The 19043-nt window shown below is 42.9% G+C and overlaps 1 long non-coding RNA gene across 6 annotated transcripts in view; it reads left to right on the top strand.

The window, feature by feature from the left end:
• LOC137195185 (uncharacterized) overlaps positions 1–18145 on the top strand; it is a 64905-nt gene extending 46760 nt beyond the window's left edge. For 5 of the 6 annotated variants that reach the window (XR_010931083.1, XR_010931085.1, XR_010931086.1 and 2 more), the window contains 3 exons: positions 13467–13506; positions 14047–14268; positions 14967–18145. This is a non-coding gene — a long non-coding RNA (uncharacterized lncRNA). Of the gene's footprint in view, positions 1–13466; positions 13507–14046; positions 14708–14966 lie in introns of those variants that run through there. The other variant, XR_010931084.1, reaches the window with a different exon arrangement.
• Positions 18146–19043: the final 898 nt, after the last annotated feature.

Genomic DNA, 19043 nt, shown 5'->3' with positions numbered 1-19043 from the left:
TCTGCCTGCTGCGACTCAAAATGTTCAATTAGCTTTAGCTTGACGAGTGCTTTATTTTTAGATAGAATGCATTGCGGTTAGTCGGAGTAACCGCACTGCATCGATTGCATAATGATGTCCCTTTAACTGCAAAACACACAGAACAAACAAATGAGCCGTCTACTGTTTTCCCTCTAACGCTCTCTGAGTTCACCAAGTCCGGCATATTGACAAATGTTAGGAATAAGTGTAGTTTTATGCGAGCGAAAAGGCCAAATGAAATGTTGAATTGTCGAACCAACAGAGTAGCATTTCAATCTACAAAGACTTTGTCATGCTGCGGTTGTAACTAGAACTGTGAAATTCAGTATGTAAAAAAAGGGAGTGTTAAAATGTTCTAACTATGCTTTATTTATGGTCATGTTTGGAATTGACATTTTTCTCACTAAGGTGTAATTGTGTAGTGGAACCTATTTCACAGAATAATGGCTTCGCTTTTGGAACTGTTGCTCCATCTTTGTGCTCCGGTATTACACCTCAGCCTGTTTACTCAGTGTGGGGCCGTGGCGTCCTCCGAATCAGTCGCACGTGAGCTGTGTGCCAAACATTTAGATGCACAGATGGTTCTATATAAACAAAAAATGTGAAATATAATAATCATAATAAATCTGACTTGTTCTGTTTAACAGATTCTTCAAAGTGGCTGTGGTTTTACAGCGTCGCCCTTTTTGCATATTACATTTGAACATTTTTCAGCAGCTGACTCAGGTTAGATAAATTTCTCTGGGATTTAGAGGTTTGATTATCATACCTAACAGTATTTAAAGTGGTTTGCCCCAAGCTGCCTCAGTAGACCTTAGTAATATTCCAGGTTTCCCACCATGGGAAAAGCTGAATGTTTATATGTTGTCTCTGGGCCTTGTGATATATTTTCCACTGTTCCATACAATGAGCATTTGTGATATGAGGTCTAGTTTCAGGTTAAAGCTTGCCTCGGCGACACTGAAGTCTCTGTTTACTGTAGACTTGTCCACTAGGCTGAATGCGTCTGACTTCATCTCTGTCTGGCACTCAGCCACGGCTTGTAAAATGACTCCAAAGCGCCACACAGGAGAAAAATGGCCCAACGGATCAGCTCAAGATTTACCACAGTTTGTTACTCTTTAGGACGACTTGATTTGAAACGCAGCTTGAGTGGGGAGCGTTGTTGTAATTTCTGCTGTAGCTCTTTATCATCGTGACAGTGTTTTTTCGTTTTGATGAATGACACTGCTTTTGCTGTGTTTAGGGCAAAGGCTGAGTGGACCATCTTTCTGCAACCTATGTCCTTTATCCAATTAGCTCTTTGCTTTTAAGTGGTTGAGATTGCATCTTTTTTTTTTGTGTTGTTTGATGCTCAGAACTCCCACTGAACCGGCCTCAGACTAAGCCAGATGTGTTGTTGTACTTTGAAATTTCAAATCATATGTGGAATCATTTACAATAACCTCTAACCTCCTTTTTTTTTAAGATTCCCTTTGGCTAAAAGATTGTGTACATTAGACTTTGAATAATAACAAAGAAAGGCTATTTTTTTACAATAATAATGAGAAACTTAAGCCACAGTCCTAAGGCTATACAGCAAGGGAGTAGCTTAACAGACAGACCAGTCTTTTAAAGTTTATAAAGATATTCAATGCTTTAAATCATCCTGGAGGTGTAGAAAACACTGGAAACCCTTAAGTGTTTTAAGAACCACTGCAGATATCGAATGCGATTAAGTGGAAACAGCTATTTTTTCGATCATCAGTGATTACATCTGGAGTGATACTTACACCTCCATCGAAGCCTGGTGATCCTGCTCAGGCTCGCATTGCCAACAGAGTCATTGTCATCAAACAGGTTTTCCGTGAGGGAATATGATCCTGGTAAATCCCTGGAAACCCAAGAACTCCCTTTATCTTCGATTTTGCAACCCCACTGTCAGGAAGATCACGCCTCCTCATTCAGCCGAATGTCACCTGCTGTTCTGACCGACTCACATGAAAAATATTCAAAGTAACTGCTTAAAAGTGGACGGTGTGCGAAGCGACCCAGAGGGAATATCATGCTAGTCGGCTTGAAATGAAGAATTAGTTTAGGCAGGAACAAATGTAGCTGCTTTAATTAGATGAGAAATATATACTTTATTTTACAGCTAGCTAAAAAGAAGTCTTTCCTCTTCCTTAGCTCTCACAAATTTAATGGAGGAGAGTTTGGAAGGAGAGTAGAGTCAGGATGTGCCTTGCTAGAGTTTATTTTAAGAAGTGCGATTTTCTCATCTTTCCTCACCTCTGAACCCCAATCGTTCCTCCAGATGTGTAGAGGAAAGCGTCGCTGCTTAGAATTATGCTGCCTCAGCACTCCCCTGTCCAGCTGCCCCAGCAGCACAGCTAAAAGTCATTGGTTCCAGCTGGTCCTTCATTTATGGGATGGTTGAACAAATAAATTATGGGATTAGATAGGGGCGGTTCAGGCCACTGATTTTTTTCTTCATTCCCCACGGTTATAAGAGCCCCTTTGAGAAGTCGGTTGGCCAGGAGCCTCAAGGTTCTTCGACTGACTTTAAGAATTAATAAAATAAAGATTCACTTGATTGAATTTGGTATGCTGCAATCCAAATTATGTATAGCAGAAAGTGCTTGTAATGCCAGGGAGCTCAACAGTGACTCAGTTTCACCTTTACACCAAATTGTATAAATGAGAAACAACATAAGCTGTGAACCATACACCTGAATTGTGTATATTTTTCATTTAATGATAGCAGTTGTTGTTTTGTTGTATCTGTCTCTTTTCAAGACTTCTTACTTTTTTTCTATAAAACTCTTCTTAAAAACACAAAGCCCTGAATTTATCATGTCAAATATCTTTTCCTCATCTATGTCTAGTTCAATATGCATTAGTTCACTGCTGTGTTTTACTTCTAGAGACAAAAAAGTTTATTGTCTGCTATTGTGTGTAGAGCTAAAAAGAGAAAAACTTGGAAAAGATAGAAAATGTTGCCGCTTCAGAGCTCTTTATAGGTGCAGTCGAAGATAAATCTTAGAAAAGCAAAAGCACACAGTCCCCAAACTGAAGTTATTTAATTTTCAGTGGAGTAGATCCAGAATATCCATTACGATCACATAGCAGATTACATTTTTTGCATTTTTGTGTAGAGGTTTGGGAAGCAGTATATACACAGGAATTGACCCAGCACACGAGGGTCATACTTTCTCTTCCTCAAGTTTTTAAGAGCCATTTAAATCTATCACAGGGAGTGACACTCCAGCACAGAATACTTGTAAAATCAGCCAATTGCCGCTTGCGTCGGTAACCACTCCGTGAGCAGTGATTGGTTTGCTGTTCTTGACGTCACAGACGGGTGGAGACCTTAGTAACAAATCGCCTGACACCAGAACACTGTCAGTTCTGGCCAGACTGGTACTTTAGCTCCCCAACTCATAAAATCTCACTTCCCTATAAAAGCCAGCAGCCTCGAGCACTATTTCTTCCCAAGGAAACATATTCCCTTAATGTGGTCGGGTTAATGGCAAATGAATAATCATAACACACCGATGGCAGACGGGGGGTGTCATCGATCTGTCTGGAGTCAGCCCCTCTCCGCCTGCTGCATCAGCCACTCTCCCCCTATTGATACGCTCTTGCCCCTTGACCCCTGGGACAGATCAATGCCATTGATTGGAGAAGGACAGGGACAAGGGCAGGATCTGCTGACTGGCCCGACAGCTAGTGTGACAAGACATGATCGTCATTAATGTCCCGCTGGCTGGCTGGTTGGCTGGCTGGCTGGCTGGCTGGCAAGGCGCTGTGCATCACATATTCCGTGCCTCTTGCTTTCCCTCCCCCTCCCCCCTCCATACTCCTCCGCATCCTCCACTCTCCTCCTTCACCCCTCCTACTTCTGCTGCTCCATGTTCCCATTCTGTGCTGCTTTCACTGACTGAGATAAGTCCATTGTTTGGATACCTGTCTGATGCTTGCCTGGCATCTGTGGCATAGATATGCATCTTCAGCCTGTCTGGAGATATTTTGAGCTTATTGTAAAAAAAAACAAAACCAAAAAAAAAAAAAAAACAGTGTCATTGCAAGTGACTGCTGCATAATGTCTCTTGGCTCATTGTGCGTGCTACTTACCAATCACAATGAAGCCGGTCCTATTTTGGGTGCTTTGAAAAGCTCTGTCTTGGTACAGTTCAAAGCGTTTGAATTAGAATCTACTTCAACTCTGTCACAACAACTTGGTTCTGTATTCTCTGATCGATGGCAAATCCCAGTCTAATAAGATACCTACATGCCCCGATTGCCACAGCTTCTCTGAAAATGTGTCATTGGTACGTAACAGTGACTAGATTGTATTGTATTTCTGCCATAGTAGGATGTTTGCTCTTGTGGACCAATTTCATCACTCCAATGGGTTCTATTTCCAGTCTAGACTAGAAACGAAGCAAGCAATGTTCGTGTGTGTGTGTGTGTGTGTGTGTGTGTGTACGTGGAGGGGTGATGGGCGGGATGCGGCGGCAGCTCCAGACTCTGCAGTGACACGGCTGTAATGGAGCTGATTGATCACCTATATGGCCGCCTGCTGGCCCCCGCTGGCTTTAGCATACAGCAACTCCCAACCCCCCGTCTCTCTGCGTCACCATCGCCATCACCGAACCAATCTGCGAAGACCAACCATCCCCCATAGACTTCAACCTGGCCACGGTTTTGACATTGGCTCGCAGGATTTACTTCTGTATGTCTTCGGCGCTCGGCTCGCCCTGTGTCTGCATGTTTCTGTAGGACAGGAAGGTAGCGACGCATTCACTGTCTTTGATGAAGTGACATTTTCCAATTCAGCCTTTTTTCTGTGTTGCAGCAGAGTTAAAAAAAGCTGCTGTTTTCCATTTGAATTAAAGGGCATAATCAATCAATGATAACATTTGCAGATCTCTCTCCCTGCCCCCCTCTATGTCACACGGGGTCATAACCCTAATCTATCCAGGGTGTTGGAGGTGATTAAGTTCTGAGATTAGAACAAGCTGTCAAGGGCAGATCTCATTCAGACAGAAGGAGAAGAAGAAAAATGTCTTCTTTTTCATTTTTATTTTACTGCCTTCCCCTTCAGATCATAGCGTTCTTTATATAAAATATGCATCACATTTACAGTCTCTGGAAATTTTTGCTGCTGGGGATGTCCATCTGAAGAACATTTGGTTGCAAAGAAAAGAAAATTTACTCCTGAAAAATAAATGAACTTTGGAATGAACATATTTAACTTACCCTGTATTGTAACCCCTGCAAGCTCTTTGACGTCTGGAAATCTTGGCGTTGAACAGTTGGATATTAAATTGTGACGTTTGAAATGCATAGTGAAATTGAAATAGCTGTATGTGTGTGTATACATATGTAAGATTAGTATTCAGCTGGCAGTCCACAGTATGATGACATGGTTTCTCTGCGTAAAGGCCCTCAGTGTGTTTCTGTGTGACATATATCAGTTTGCATGTGGATTTAGAGGAGGACACTTTCTGCATATGTACTGTACATCATGCAAATTTTGAACTATACAAATCATGATTAAATAATGCAATGCTTGACAAGCTGGAAATATAAGACCAGTGTCCTGTGATCTTGGAATTCTTCGACACAATATCTTGCATCGCTTTCCCGTATGTCTCGGGCGGTCGTGTTCCTTACGCCGCCGCTTGCTCTCGATCACAATATTGTGACAGTGACTGTTTGTGTTCATGCTTGCACTGACCACATCACCGTCTGTGTGACAGTTTGTGTGTGTGTGTTAGCTGAGCAGAGCAACTGTAGTGGCACTAAGCGTCCTGTGTCTTGCTTCTCCATTCAAGCGGCGTAGGGTGTCTGTCTTCTTGTGGTGGACGTGTTAGTTGTTTGCTGTTGCTCGTGCTGCCGGTTCCGTCTGTGTGTGCACATCCCTTGTTTGTGTGTGCTGTCTCAGATTGCTGTTTGCACTCAGTTTTGCATCAGAGGCTGTGTCTGTTGATTAGTGTTTGTGTATGTGTTTGCATGTGAGAGCGCTCGCTGCATTCATGTTTCAGTCCATGTTACAAGACCGATCGCCAACAGTGCACCCTCTTCCACGGCCAACCAGTTCACTGCAGTATGTGTGTGTGTCTGTGTGTGTGTGTGTGTGTGTGTGTCTGTATGCCGCTGGAAAAGAGAAGAAATTGATCAGCACAGGGAGGAACGTGTTCACCAGCAAAGGCTGGATGGAGGGTGTGAGAGAGAGAGAGAGAGGGAGAGAAAGAGCGAGGGCTGTCGCTGCAGACTCCTGCTGCAGTATCTCACTTTGGGCAAGAAGCTGCAGACAGGGAGTAACAGACAAGCGAGACAAGCAGACAGGTACAGACCTGGTGTGATGGGAGGGGATGGGTGGGGGTTGAGGGTGTGGAGATAGTGGTAGAGGGCAGTAGATGCTGGAGAGGCAGGGCTTGGGGGTTGGAAGGGTCAAATGGGGGAGGAGGGGTGAGGGAGTGCAAGGTAGCTGGATGCGGCGGCGGCAGCAGCAGCAGCAGCTGGAGGAAGCAAATATTTTTGGCTTTTTGTTTTTTCCAGTGATGGCAGCCCATTGCTTTGGACCTGTGACGATAAAGGAAAGAGGGAGAGGTGGAAAAATAAAAGTAGAGGGTGTAGATGACAGTGTCACGACATGGCTGGTGTCCCAGTGTCTGGAGCAGGGAGGAGAAGGAGGAGGAGGAAGAGTGGTGGTGGTGGTGGTGGTGGTGGGAGTGGGGGGTGGGGGGGGGTTAAGATGCTGAGATGGAGCTGACAATGCAAGCGCTGGGATGGAGCGACACTCTGTGTTGGGGGGCAGTGGGGGGAGGGGGGATGGAGGGGGGGGGGGGGGGAGGCGTCCCACCTCACTGACCTGCGTCTGGCTGCAGCTTCCCGCGGACACCTCGGCTTCACCCGCCCCCCCTCCTCCCCCCACCCCCCCTCCACCTCTTTCTTTCACCCCTTTTTTCCCTTCTTCTACCGCTGCCCTTTTTTCCCTCTGTTCTTCCTCATCCTCAGCTCAGAGGCGGATAACAAAAGGCGTAGTCGGTGGCAGACAGAAGAGTGAGCGTGCGAGGCAACACGTCGGGTGGCGCGGAGCATTCATTTCCGGAAGCCTCCACTTTGCCTGGCGTTCCCCAGAGAGAAGGAGACAGTCAGAGACATCTATCCGATTTTTTTTTTTTTTTTTCTTTTTTTTTTTTTCTCTTAGTCTGAGGGGGAGGAGTCGTGAGGTGGGTGGCGGGATGATGGGGGGGACGGGGAGGAGGGGGGTGGGGGCAGTCAGCGGTGTGTTTGGGTACATGACGGGCAAAAATGACATGGGAATGTTTCCAATGTTACTTTGTTAATGCAACCTTAATTTTATATTATATAGAGATTAATGTCTGGATTCTTTGGTTCCAACTGTACCTGAAGCTTTTTTTTTTTTTTTGAGCTCAGTAGAAGCTGTTTTATGTCTGACTGAAGCTTGTTGCCTTTGACACTGACAACTTATCGCTTGCCAACATTGCTGCTATGGCGGCAGAGTTCGGCGGGTAGGTGGTAGGGTCTGGCGTCGAGGGTGTTGCAGTCAGTGGTGGAAAGTGAAGGGGGGAACAAGTTTTGGAGGCAGCTTGTAAACCTGTACCTGTGCTGGAGGCAAACCTGCTCTCTTCTGATGCTGGTTTTCGTAAAAAAAAAAAGCTTCTTTTATGTGGGATTTTACCTGCATTTGCGGCGATGCTGAACAGCTACAGAGCAGACCCTCAGAGCTCTTGTGTTTCTTTTTTTTTTTTTATCAAAAATCTGACCGAGCACTATCGGGGTTTGCCCCTGTGGTGGAAAGCAGAGGCTGAGGCTGCTAGGTGGCTGCGTCCATCAGTCAGTGCAAACAGACAGACGGTCCAACAGACGGGTCCGGGTCCAGCCATCCTAGAAGAGAAAAATGTAGACTGATGATCAGCCGACGCTCTTTAGGACAAAGAGGCGAGCCCGGCTGCTTGGCTGGGGGGCTTTTCCTTTTCCAGCACAAAGGCTAGTTAGCACAGAGCAGGCAGTGCAGGCTTGTGTGTTTGTCTGAGCCTCTGCTTCTGCTTCTATCTCGATGCTGCAATGAAGATCATTTAAGTCTGGCTGTCTCCAACGAATTTACCTCTTTGTCTTCTCTTTTTGTCATCTCTCTTCTCCTTCGCTGTCGTCTGGTGTCTCGTATTATTTAGTGCATGTAAGCATTTTTGTGAAAATGTTTCTACCTTTGCATGTCTGTGTGTGCGCAGGAATCAAGCTGAGCCTTCTGGACAAAATAAGTTATCTGCAGTGGAGGAAAGGAGGAACATGGCAGCATTTTTTTTTTTCTCTCTGTCCAGGGCACAGATCCGTTTTGTTTTTTTGACTGCATCTCATGCCTCACAAAAGACAAGAGACTTTGTGGCTGTGGGTGCCTTTGGGCAGACAGTGGGTACTTTAAAGTGGCAGTGGTTGAGAAAGACAGTGTGCATGTGTGTGTGTGTGTGCGTGCGTGCGTACGTGTGTGTGTATGAAAGAGAGAGAGAAGGAAAGGTGTCAGTGCCACTCAGTGCCCTGCAGCTGACTGCGGCTCCTCAGTAGACTCTGTCGTACTTCACCTGCTCCCTGAGACCCTAACTTGTGAGCTCTCTTGATAAAAAATCACGGGTTAGGCTCTTGGGACGCGGGCGGAGGGCACAATCGACTTTCTACCGAATGTTCCAAGGGTGGAGGCGGAATGAAGCAGCAACTGATTTACTGCTAAAATGCACATATATTAGGGGCAACGTAAAGAAAGGAAGAAGAATTGACACGGAAGGAAGTAGTTGAGTACAATAAAGTGGGAATTTTGTAGGATTTTTCTTCGATCAGCTCTTCCGTCGCATCATTTATTTAGTGTTAAAAAACAGCAGCATGACGGACTTGTACTCGCAGGAATGTGCATGTTTGGTATAACCGGAATATTTTTTTTTTTTTGTTATTAGAAAAATGAATCAAGAACGCCATTGGTGATCGCAGCAGTGTCATCGCTGTAAAACCTGGAATACCCGTCGACACCGCACTGCGTTGTCAACCCACATTGTAATCTCTCTTTGTGTCAACATCTTTGTTTGAATACCATACAAGTAACACATGATCTGATTAGAAATGGCAGGACACCAACCACTCCAAACCACCACACCCCAGACTCATGCTGATTAACCCCTGTCACCACCACAGCAGAGTATCGCAGAGACCCAGCCAATATATTTGATCCTCTATTACCAAGGCAGTCGCTCTGAATTTGATCACTCCTGCTTCATTCAGACGCCACAGCAGCAGTCTGCCGCTGCTGTTTTCAACATAATAAAAACTCTAATATACCCATTTTACAGTTGGATTTTTAGCAATGTTACTGAATTCCTTGCCAACAGCTAACCAGTTGAACTCCTCATTTCTCTTTTTTTTTACAAACACATATACGTTCTGCCGCATTTCTTCACAACAAACACAAAGTATTAAAATATTTTACAGTTATAATATTGTTTTTCAAAATATTAATATCAGAATATAGAATCTGAAACAATTCCCTAAAAAGTAGGCTCATTTAAAAAAGTTTTTATTTAGTGATTTACAAATATATACACATCCCAGGTATAAAAGCCAAATACATGTATATATAAATATATTTTTAATTTATTATCACAATTACAGGGCAATTGTTTCTTTTATAAACAAATTCAAATTTTGATAGTAACTGTCATTGCTCAAATAATTTCACCTGCTCTATGTTTATGATAACTAATTCAAATTGTCAGTGAAAGACAGTGAGTGATATCTTCTCTGCATAAAGTCGCAGACCTTGTTAAAATCAGAGCAGAGACGAACGAACGAAATACATATGTTGAATAAAAATCAATGAGCACTTGTAAAATGTTAATTCATTTCCACTAGATTTTTGTTGCTCTCTTAATTTGATCATTTCTGTCTGAGATTTTCTATTGTCATGAGTTGTCACAACCAAACTGGTTAATGGTCTAAATCAATATTTAAACTGGAAGTGCGGGACGACTCAGACAGACATTGTAATTCAGCAAGACAGGCTGGTAAAAGGACAAGATTGAACATTGAATAGAAAATGAAAACATTGAATTGGTCTCTTATGGACATGACTATAGAAGAGCAATTACAATAAATTAGGCCTGCTGAAAAAAAATAGTTCTTTTCCTTTATGCTATTCAAAGGTGTGAATTCATTCACCATTACAGCTTGACCTGATTTTTAAACTTTCAGTTTTTCCCAAGGCAGCATGCTTTTCTGAAAACCTAATTTCTGCTAAATTACCCATATTAGGAATGCAGTTCAAAACAATTGATTTTCTCTCTAATACCCTCCTCTCCATCTCTCTCCCACTATCCCCCTCTGCCTAATTATGTTTTTTTTCTCGTCTCCCCATTTGGTTTCATAGTGAACAATGCCAATGCCAACTAATCAGTCTGTGCCTATGCCACAGAGCCCCCAGCAACAGCTGAAGGAGTGCCATGCCCCATGAATACCAAACAGCCAGGCACAGTGCGACAAGTGCTGAGCAGTCAGACGCAGCACAGCCAGAGCAGTGCTGGTGCCCACAAAACAGCCAGACAGTTTTATTAGGGTCTGTCTGACACGCAGCAAAGTCTGGCAGCACCCGAGCCCACTGATGAAATCCTCACCGCTCCCCCAACAGTAACAAAGCAGCATGCACAGAGCAATCCGCCAAGGATCCAATAAATATCACCCCGTAAAAATCAGCTCCCAGCTAGTTTGTAACTCCGCTGAATGGGGAATACAAACTTTATTCAAAGTCAAACTAGTTCTCAGTGAGCAACTGCCAAATTGATCTCTTCTGTGCCATCTGAACATTACACTGCATCTTACACAACGGGGGAAAAATTACACTTTTTTTCTGTTAAAGCAGCTGTTTTATTGGCTTTGGGAAAAAAGCAAATTGATTGTCTTTTGAATCTTTGAGTTTTTAATATAATAATGATAATGATAATAAATATTTTCAGAGGAAATGCAGAATGAAATCAAATATTTTGCTTCATTTTTGTAATGTGAATTGAATTAATGAAGTATATGGAACGTGAATATATTTGACATAAGAATGGGTTCATTTAAAGTTGGGACATTGCTTATATATATTACGTAATATTACATGACTCTGGAAATGCTCATTTCATGATATCTTTTCATTTTAATATAATAAGATGACAGTAGAGCTGGAAGTAGTCGTCTAGGTCAAATTACTGAGCATCATGTGCAATATTAGCTTTTAATTGTCATGTTTTTTGTAAAACTTTTGTGTTGCGTTTACACAGGTCCAATCAAACTGTTTCACCAAAATACAAAAAATATGAATCAGTTATAATTTAGACAGATGACATCACTAAATACTGAGGAAGTGAGATGTTAAAGATCTGCTCAAAAAGTGAAGTCATGAAACTAATAATCATGAAACTCTGCTTTTGCTTCATTTTATGCACACGTCACTAAATGTATTGTAATACTTTTATCATTAGATGTCCTAAATAAACAGCATTCAGTATGCGGTTTCTATAGTCCGCTAGTCTTCAAGTTCCTGCAGGAAAGATTGATTCAGACCTTGAATAGGTGTAGATAAACCAAAGGCTCCAGCTGATGGACCCGAGTGTGTGCGAGAGATTACACTCCATTGTTCAGAGGTGGTCATGTAACACACTGCGCCGCCACGTCGGTCCCCGATAAAAGTAATAAGGACAGATTAGCATTTATCCGCCACATTTGGATTTTGGGCTCGAGCTGACATGGAAATCAGATGGATTTAGTGAATTAGAGGGCTTTTTTTTTTTTTTTTTTTTGCATTGATTGTCAGGTTGTGTTGTCTGGTGAAGCAGCTTAGTGTTCAGTGGATCTCTTATCACTGCAGGGAGGAGGAGGAGGAGGAGGTGCAGGTGGGGTGAGGAGGGGGAGGAAGAGGAGGGGGGCGTCAGGTATGCCTGATAGCAGAGCAGTGTGGAATGGAGGGGGGGGGGGCGGAGGGGTTGGGGGTGGGTGGCGTCTGAGTTTCCAGACACTGCGGCAGGAGGCCAGACAGTCACCTGAACACACACAAAAAGTGTGCCGATGACACCGCACACATACACCTGTTCAACGACATGGACACACATTTCATACACGGAGCCTCGCCTCCTACAGTCTGCACTAAAGCCAATTCAATTTTGTTTTTAATTCAATCAAGGGTATAAATCGTAGTGCCACTCGTAATGTAATTATCCCTGTGCATCCAAAGCACAAAAGTTTCTCTATTATTCTCAGGGCGACAGGGATGAGAGATAAACTCCATTAAGTTTTTCAGATTACAGTAAGTGCTGTGGGAGGTGGGGGTGTCTATTGAAAGGACAGTTGAGCTGCTCTGAGACTTCAGGATTTTCACGGCGGGCCTTGTGGGCACAGAGCAGGAGTCTGGAAAGTGGAGCTGATGATTGAAAACCAAACAACAGAGCTCAGAGGGAGCAGACTCAAGGCCTGACAGGCCGAGTCTCAGCACAGCCACCTGGAATGCTCTCAGACCTGGTTTGTTGTGTGTGTGTGTGTGTTTACGTGTTAGCATCGCACATGTGTGTTTTGTATTGTTTAAAGGCACACAGTATTTGAGGGTGTATCCCCCCCCCTCCGTCCTCCTGGCCCCACTCCCTCCCAGGGTCCGGTGTTATCTCCCCTTCTCTCTCTGATCTGTGATTCACTTCGGAGGCGTTGCCAGGGAAACCTGGTATCTGGCTAGCAGCTTGATGGAGTTATTGAACTGTAACTGGCTGGGATAATTATGCTCTGTCTTGCAGGTTGGCTATCCAGTGGCTGGGACTTGAATGTGACCTATAGCTGGCCTGGCATTGTCGCCACAGGCAAAAGCTTTTAACCCCTTGGCCACCAGACAATTTGACTCAGATGCCCAATTTACACTTTGAGCCACTCTATGACTCTTCCTTTTGTACGCCGACGCTGCATTAGTGCTGCAGTCTGTTTTTCTTTAACTGAAGATTCAAATGATTTGCATTCTGGTTAGAATTCAAACTTCTCCCTGGAACTCTAGCACACACACACACACACACACACACACACACACACACACACACACACACACATGTTCAGCTAGCCTAGTCACATACTGGCGGTTTGCTTTGTGTCCCTGCTGGAACAGGTCATGACCACAAAATTCCTAGTGTGTCCTCAAGTGCATCCGCTCAGGCTCTGCGCAGGTGGACACTTGGATAATCACAGCATGTTTACTCTTTTGCAGGGACTACAAAAGAACTGATGTTTTAGAGATGAACTCTGCTGTATTTTGTTCTCTGTTCCAGTTTTTCTGAGGGTTTTCTCGTGCTTGTAAAGGCAGCGAAAACGGTCAACCCTCCTACATTTTTCTGTTTTCCCACACTTATGCTAAATTGCTATCTTTATCTTTTCTTCTCTAGGAGCCGTGGCAGTTGTCTGTCTTTCTCCCTGCTCTCACAGGTAAGACAAATCACAACTTACATTTGCAACACAACAACAAAGTCCAAAACTTCTTGTTTTTCTGCGTGCTCCATTTTGTTAGCAGGAGAGTATTTGGGTGTATGACTGCCTTGTTTTGCTTGCGCACTTGCGGTAGACGAGTGAGTCAGTAAAAGTGTCAGACTGCTGTAACAGACGGTCTGCGTGAGATAATTAGCCTGGAGTCATTTGGAAGCTGCTCAGCTCTGCCCAGGTGCCCACTGTGCACAGAAAGAGACCAGACGACCTTTTACTCAGCTCCGTCCCACTGCAGTCACTTAAAACAGTGATGGATGTTTCCCTTAACACCCTGCTCCCCTCCACCCCTCGTTCTCCTTTTCTCCCCACCCTCCCTCTCTTTCTCTCTCTCTCTCTCTGTCCCTCATCTCACCCCCTCCCTCCTCCCTGCTCCCTCCACCCGCTCCAACATCACTCTCGCCTTATTTGTCCCTTCTCCTCTCCTTCTTGTTTTTTCCACCATCCTTTGCCATTTACAGCCCTCCATTCTCTCTGTTCTTCCAGAGTGATGAGGAGGAAGAGGAAGAAGAAAGGTTGGGAGGAGGGAGGGGGGGGGGGGGTTGAAGTGAAGTGGACGAGGCATTTCCTGCCAGAGCAGAGTCGAGCCCCCCAACTCACCCCCCCGGTTGTCATTAGTATGCACCGGCTGTTACTCAGGTGACACGGCCGCTGGATTCGGTCCCGACTGCAGGAACATCAGCAGTGTGGTGGAGAGCGGGATAGCAGGTAAGGACAATGAGAGAGAAGGAGATGGGGAGTGGGGGGGGGGGGGGGGCTTGAGGGGCGGAAGGAAAAGGAAGCACTTCTTTTAAGGACTTAACACACCCACACATAAACAAACTTACACATGGCTGTAGTGGACACACATGTTTTCTAACAGTTTAGTACAGTATAAGTGTGTATTTTCTTTAATTATAATATTCATCACTATGTGCTGAGTCGTGCCAGTTGACTTATTGTAGTAATAAACATCTTCACTCCTGCAGTTTTGTCTGTGTTAATAAAATACTCATTGTTGGTGTTTGCAGTTTCCAAAATGTACTGATTTACAAATAAATATCTTCTTGCATGTTATATCTTAATAGAAAATGTGCTGACTGGAGATGTTGCAATATCTATTTTTCATATTGTAAACAGAGTGATTTCAATAAATGTCTCAGTTGAATATGTTGTGTGAGTTTGGTTATTTAGAAATATAATGTTTTATTCCATGTAAGCAAACAATGAAGGAATCCTGCAGTTTCCCCTCAAAACATTTTCATTGTTTTCACTTGTGAGGTTTTCATTCCCCTTGATATGTAGGATATTGGTTTTGTTGCCAAAGGCAACAAAGAGAGAGGTGTATTAGACAAATACTCATACTCTGTGTGTGTGTGTTTGTGTGTGTGTGTGTGTGTGTGTGTGTGTGTGTGTGTGTGTGTTAGAAGAAAAGAGAATACGAAAAGATGGAAAGAAAGGGAGGAAAGAGAGTCTGTGTGTAGGTGTGTTTTTGTTTGCTCCACTGTATTGGTGTGTGTGCACATGAGAGAGAGGGAACTAGAAACAGGCTGAGTGTGTTTCTGTGTGTGTGTGTGTATATGTGTATGTGTGTGTGTGTGTGTGGGGCCAGGCTGCAGATATCATCCATCTCCCTGTCACTGGCCTAAGGGCTGCTGGGAAAGTGGCAGACAGCTCCCCGGCTCTGACAACAGAGGCTGCATCCTAATTTTCCGACACAGAATGCTTGAAAAACCTGCGGTGCTCCTCCCTCACCACCCAGTACGGAAAACCATTAACCCCACGATCCGGGAACAAAGCACCGAGCTGAGCCGGGCCACCGCTGGCTGCGAGTCGTATCGGCTCCCATCATCCACCAGCCGTGTCTCTGAGCAGCAACCCACTTTGCATCAGCTCCACTGTATGAAAACATTCTCAGAAAGCCGCAGTAAATCTGCACGTTTATCGAAGAACGCCACAGATCAGATCATTCCTTAAATCAGATCAAATTAGAAGGTCACATCACAGACTGATACTTGATGACACTGCAGTGATTTCACATTTGTGAAGTGCATGCTTTCTGGTTAGCCGTGACTAATTGTGCTATAAAGCTGTTGTCACACATTGCTTTTGTTATATGTACCAGCACTTTCCAAGTGTTCTCTTCTTCTTCATCTCTGCACGCATCAAATAAACACTGGCATCAGGATTAAATTAGCACTCATTGTGTGAAATTGTTTGGAGGTTCTCACTCAGACTTTTGCTATTGTGGTTAAAAAAAAAAAATTCATGTAAATCTTTGCTGATTGTTAAATTAGGTCGTTGGGGACGTTAAAAAGCTTCCAAAAAACTTAATTGAGGCAGCGCTCACATAATTCACATTTTCAAGTTGAATTACTGTATATGAGATAATGAGTAAATGCTTTCATGAGTTCAACACAATGTATGAAATGAAAGTGTAAATTAATATGGATATGTGAATAACTTTTTCCCAGTAGAGGGATTGTAGTGCAAAAAATGTGTGAAACTGTATTTTTGCTGTTAAGTCACATGTAAACTGTGCAATAGATTGATCTACTTTAAACAAATAGTTCACAGCTTTTTCTGTCAATGTCAGTTGTTTCATTTTGCTCATTGATCTTAATGTTGCCTGTAAAACAAACATTTCTTCATTGTAAGCAACATGACTATTCAAAACATTCCACTAAAGGTTCACATTTAATGAATCGAAAGATGAATTGATTTCCCTCTAAAAGAAATATAGCTGTTATTAACAAAGACGTCAATTCAATGCAGACGTAGAAGTGATGAAGCTGGATGAAATTAATAACGATGCTGTTTTGAGATTGGGTGTCTGTCTTTTGATTTAAGCGGTTTAGACCATAAGAATTATTAGCTCAAAATAAAATTGATCTGCTTAGCCTGTCAAAATATAAAAATCAACACATTAATATCAAGATTCATGCTTTGAACAAACTTTTCAATAGTGACAGCGGGCTGCGTATCGTGACGATGGTAATAAACAGTTTAGGATTTGAGAAAGTTCAGCACATTTCATTCAAGCTGCCATGATCAGGGGAGTTTCATTTTTACCCCAGATTAGGGCTGATATGAGAACGACTGTAAGGGCTTTAAAACCCATGAATTTATGATCAAAGATGTGAGGACAAGGCCTGCTTTAGTGCTTTGATCACTGTTAACAAATCAAAACTTAGAGCACATTCGGTATTGAACAAAAACATCCACGTTAGGTGGGAGGTAATGAATGATATCCAGCTACTGTAGTTTACACAGAGGAATTACACTCCACATACTTATGTTAACAGTAAAGTGAAAATTATACTGAAAGCAAGAAAGTGACCTCATGCAAAACTTTTGATAAAACTCTACAAGAGTGAAACATTTGATTATAATATTCTCCACTTTTCTTTCACTGATCAGGATTTCTCTTTTGCTGCCTAATTTCCCAGTTTTGCAGTTGAACTTTACAGTTTCAGGTCAGAATTTTTCAGTTTCAACGGTCTGGAAGTGCAACAAGTACGACTTACCATTGAGCTGTCTCTTCAAAAGTAATTGGCTAATGAGAACACAGCTCTGTAAGGCCAGAGACACACTTGCTTTTTAACCACATGTTCGCGTAGACAACCGGCTGCTTCATGAACAGAATTGTTCAGATACTTGCAGATGGACTTTGCTTGTTACTGGAGGATTCTACTAGAGTTACCAGAGAACTAAGGATATGAATAGAACTCCCAGATTTGCATGATGTAAACAGACACTCGAGGAGGTTACTGTTTTATTAATTCTTAGACCACGGCAGAGAAAGCGACAGCGGCGCCATTGTAGATGGTAGGCAAGGCCCCTAAATCAAGCACGTTGTGACAATGGCAAATATGTTTCTCTCGTTCTGCCACTGCAAGTAACTGATGATGAGAAACACCACCAGTATTTTCGAATGTCCACCAGGATGTTTGATGATTTTCTCTGTCAAATTAGCCCATCGATTATACACCACTATACTTTCCCTACCGTTCCTGTACGTATTTCATCTTGCGGATATGTAGCATTAATTTCCAAGGATGGGGCACAACTAATGCTCCAAATAGACACAGGATACGCAACGCAGCCATCATGAGCACACAAACGCGTATTTAAAAGCAAGTATATCTCCGGCCTTACACCTGGCCAACATGAGAGCTTTATGTCAGAACTGAAACTGAAAAATTAAGCAGCAAAACTGAAGAAAGTTTTATTGTAAGTTTTGCCTTTAAAGGTCATTTTTTTGCTTTCAATTTATTTTTATTCACCATTCCATTTTTTTGATGCTTGGGAGATTTTATTTAATTATTATGACACATAATTTAATCCCATATCAATGAAGCATTTATTTGTGAACACTTCTTCACTCTCCTTTACAACTGAGCAAATTCCATCCACTGATGAAGGCCACCAGATGCAGCTGAAAGCACAAGAAATCCAGTAAGTGGACCTCGAGTTAAGAATTTTTTTAAACTACTAAAACTACTATTTCCATTTTAAAGAAGGAACTCTGACGTTTCTTCATGAGCACAACACAATGGTTTTAAACCCGCCTGTGAATAATTTCTACATGTGTGTAAACAGTCAATAAATGATTCTTAACACTCTGTAAGGATTTGTTTATGTGTGTAATAGACGCTTCATTAATTATTAATATACTGCCTATAAATGGTAAAAAGGTGGGTTGAATCCTGGTGTCACCAACAAAAATACTCGAGTCACGTGATACATCCACCTAAACTAAAAAAGAACTGCATGACCTCAGTTATTTTTTGCTGACATGAAAAAAAAAAAAAAAAAACATGCGGGCATACAACTTTCTGGATTTGTTATTTGTGGTTTACATTTCTATGTTTGGCTTGCTGTAAAACATGAACTCATGAACTCCATAACCAAGTGCACATGTGAAAACGCTTATGAGGAGAAAACTAAAATCTACAGACAACTGCAATCACTGTGTCCTTACAGCTTCAAAGCACTTCAAATATGAACACTTGAGATTATTTGCCTTTTACCAAGAAGTAATTTCCTCAGTTATCCCCACATGACATGAACACAGCATGAGCCTTTTGTTTTTGAGCACAGAGCCGTTACTACACAGAAATAATTGCGCAAAAGGTGGTGTCTCCATGTCAACATGTCTGTGCCAGTTAAAGAGACACATAATCAAAACAATTAATATTCCTCACTCCATGTGTCCTGCTTTTTTAACAGTGCATAATAAATGAACTACACTTAAAAACAAAGTGCCAACTGCAGCATTTCAGGATGAAATAGCCTGCTTCTTCTTGATTAACAGTTTCCACATTTTAAACCCCTCTCTCTCAGCTCTGCTTGGGTGTCTCACTGCATCACTGTGTGAGAGTTTTGGATGGAGCTTCCCAGCTGTTTTGAAATCCTTGTGACTGTGATTCAGCCACAGCTTGCAAATGCTACGCTGAGCTCAAAGAGACCTCTCTGCAGCCTGGGAATCCAACCCTTGCTTG

Source organism: Thunnus thynnus, chromosome 13 (genome assembly GCF_963924715.1).
Source record: "Thunnus thynnus chromosome 13, fThuThy2.1, whole genome shotgun sequence".
Classification (NCBI taxonomy): Eukaryota; Metazoa; Chordata; class Actinopteri; order Scombriformes; family Scombridae; genus Thunnus; species Thunnus thynnus.
This window is presented reverse-complemented; position numbering and strand designations above follow the sequence as displayed.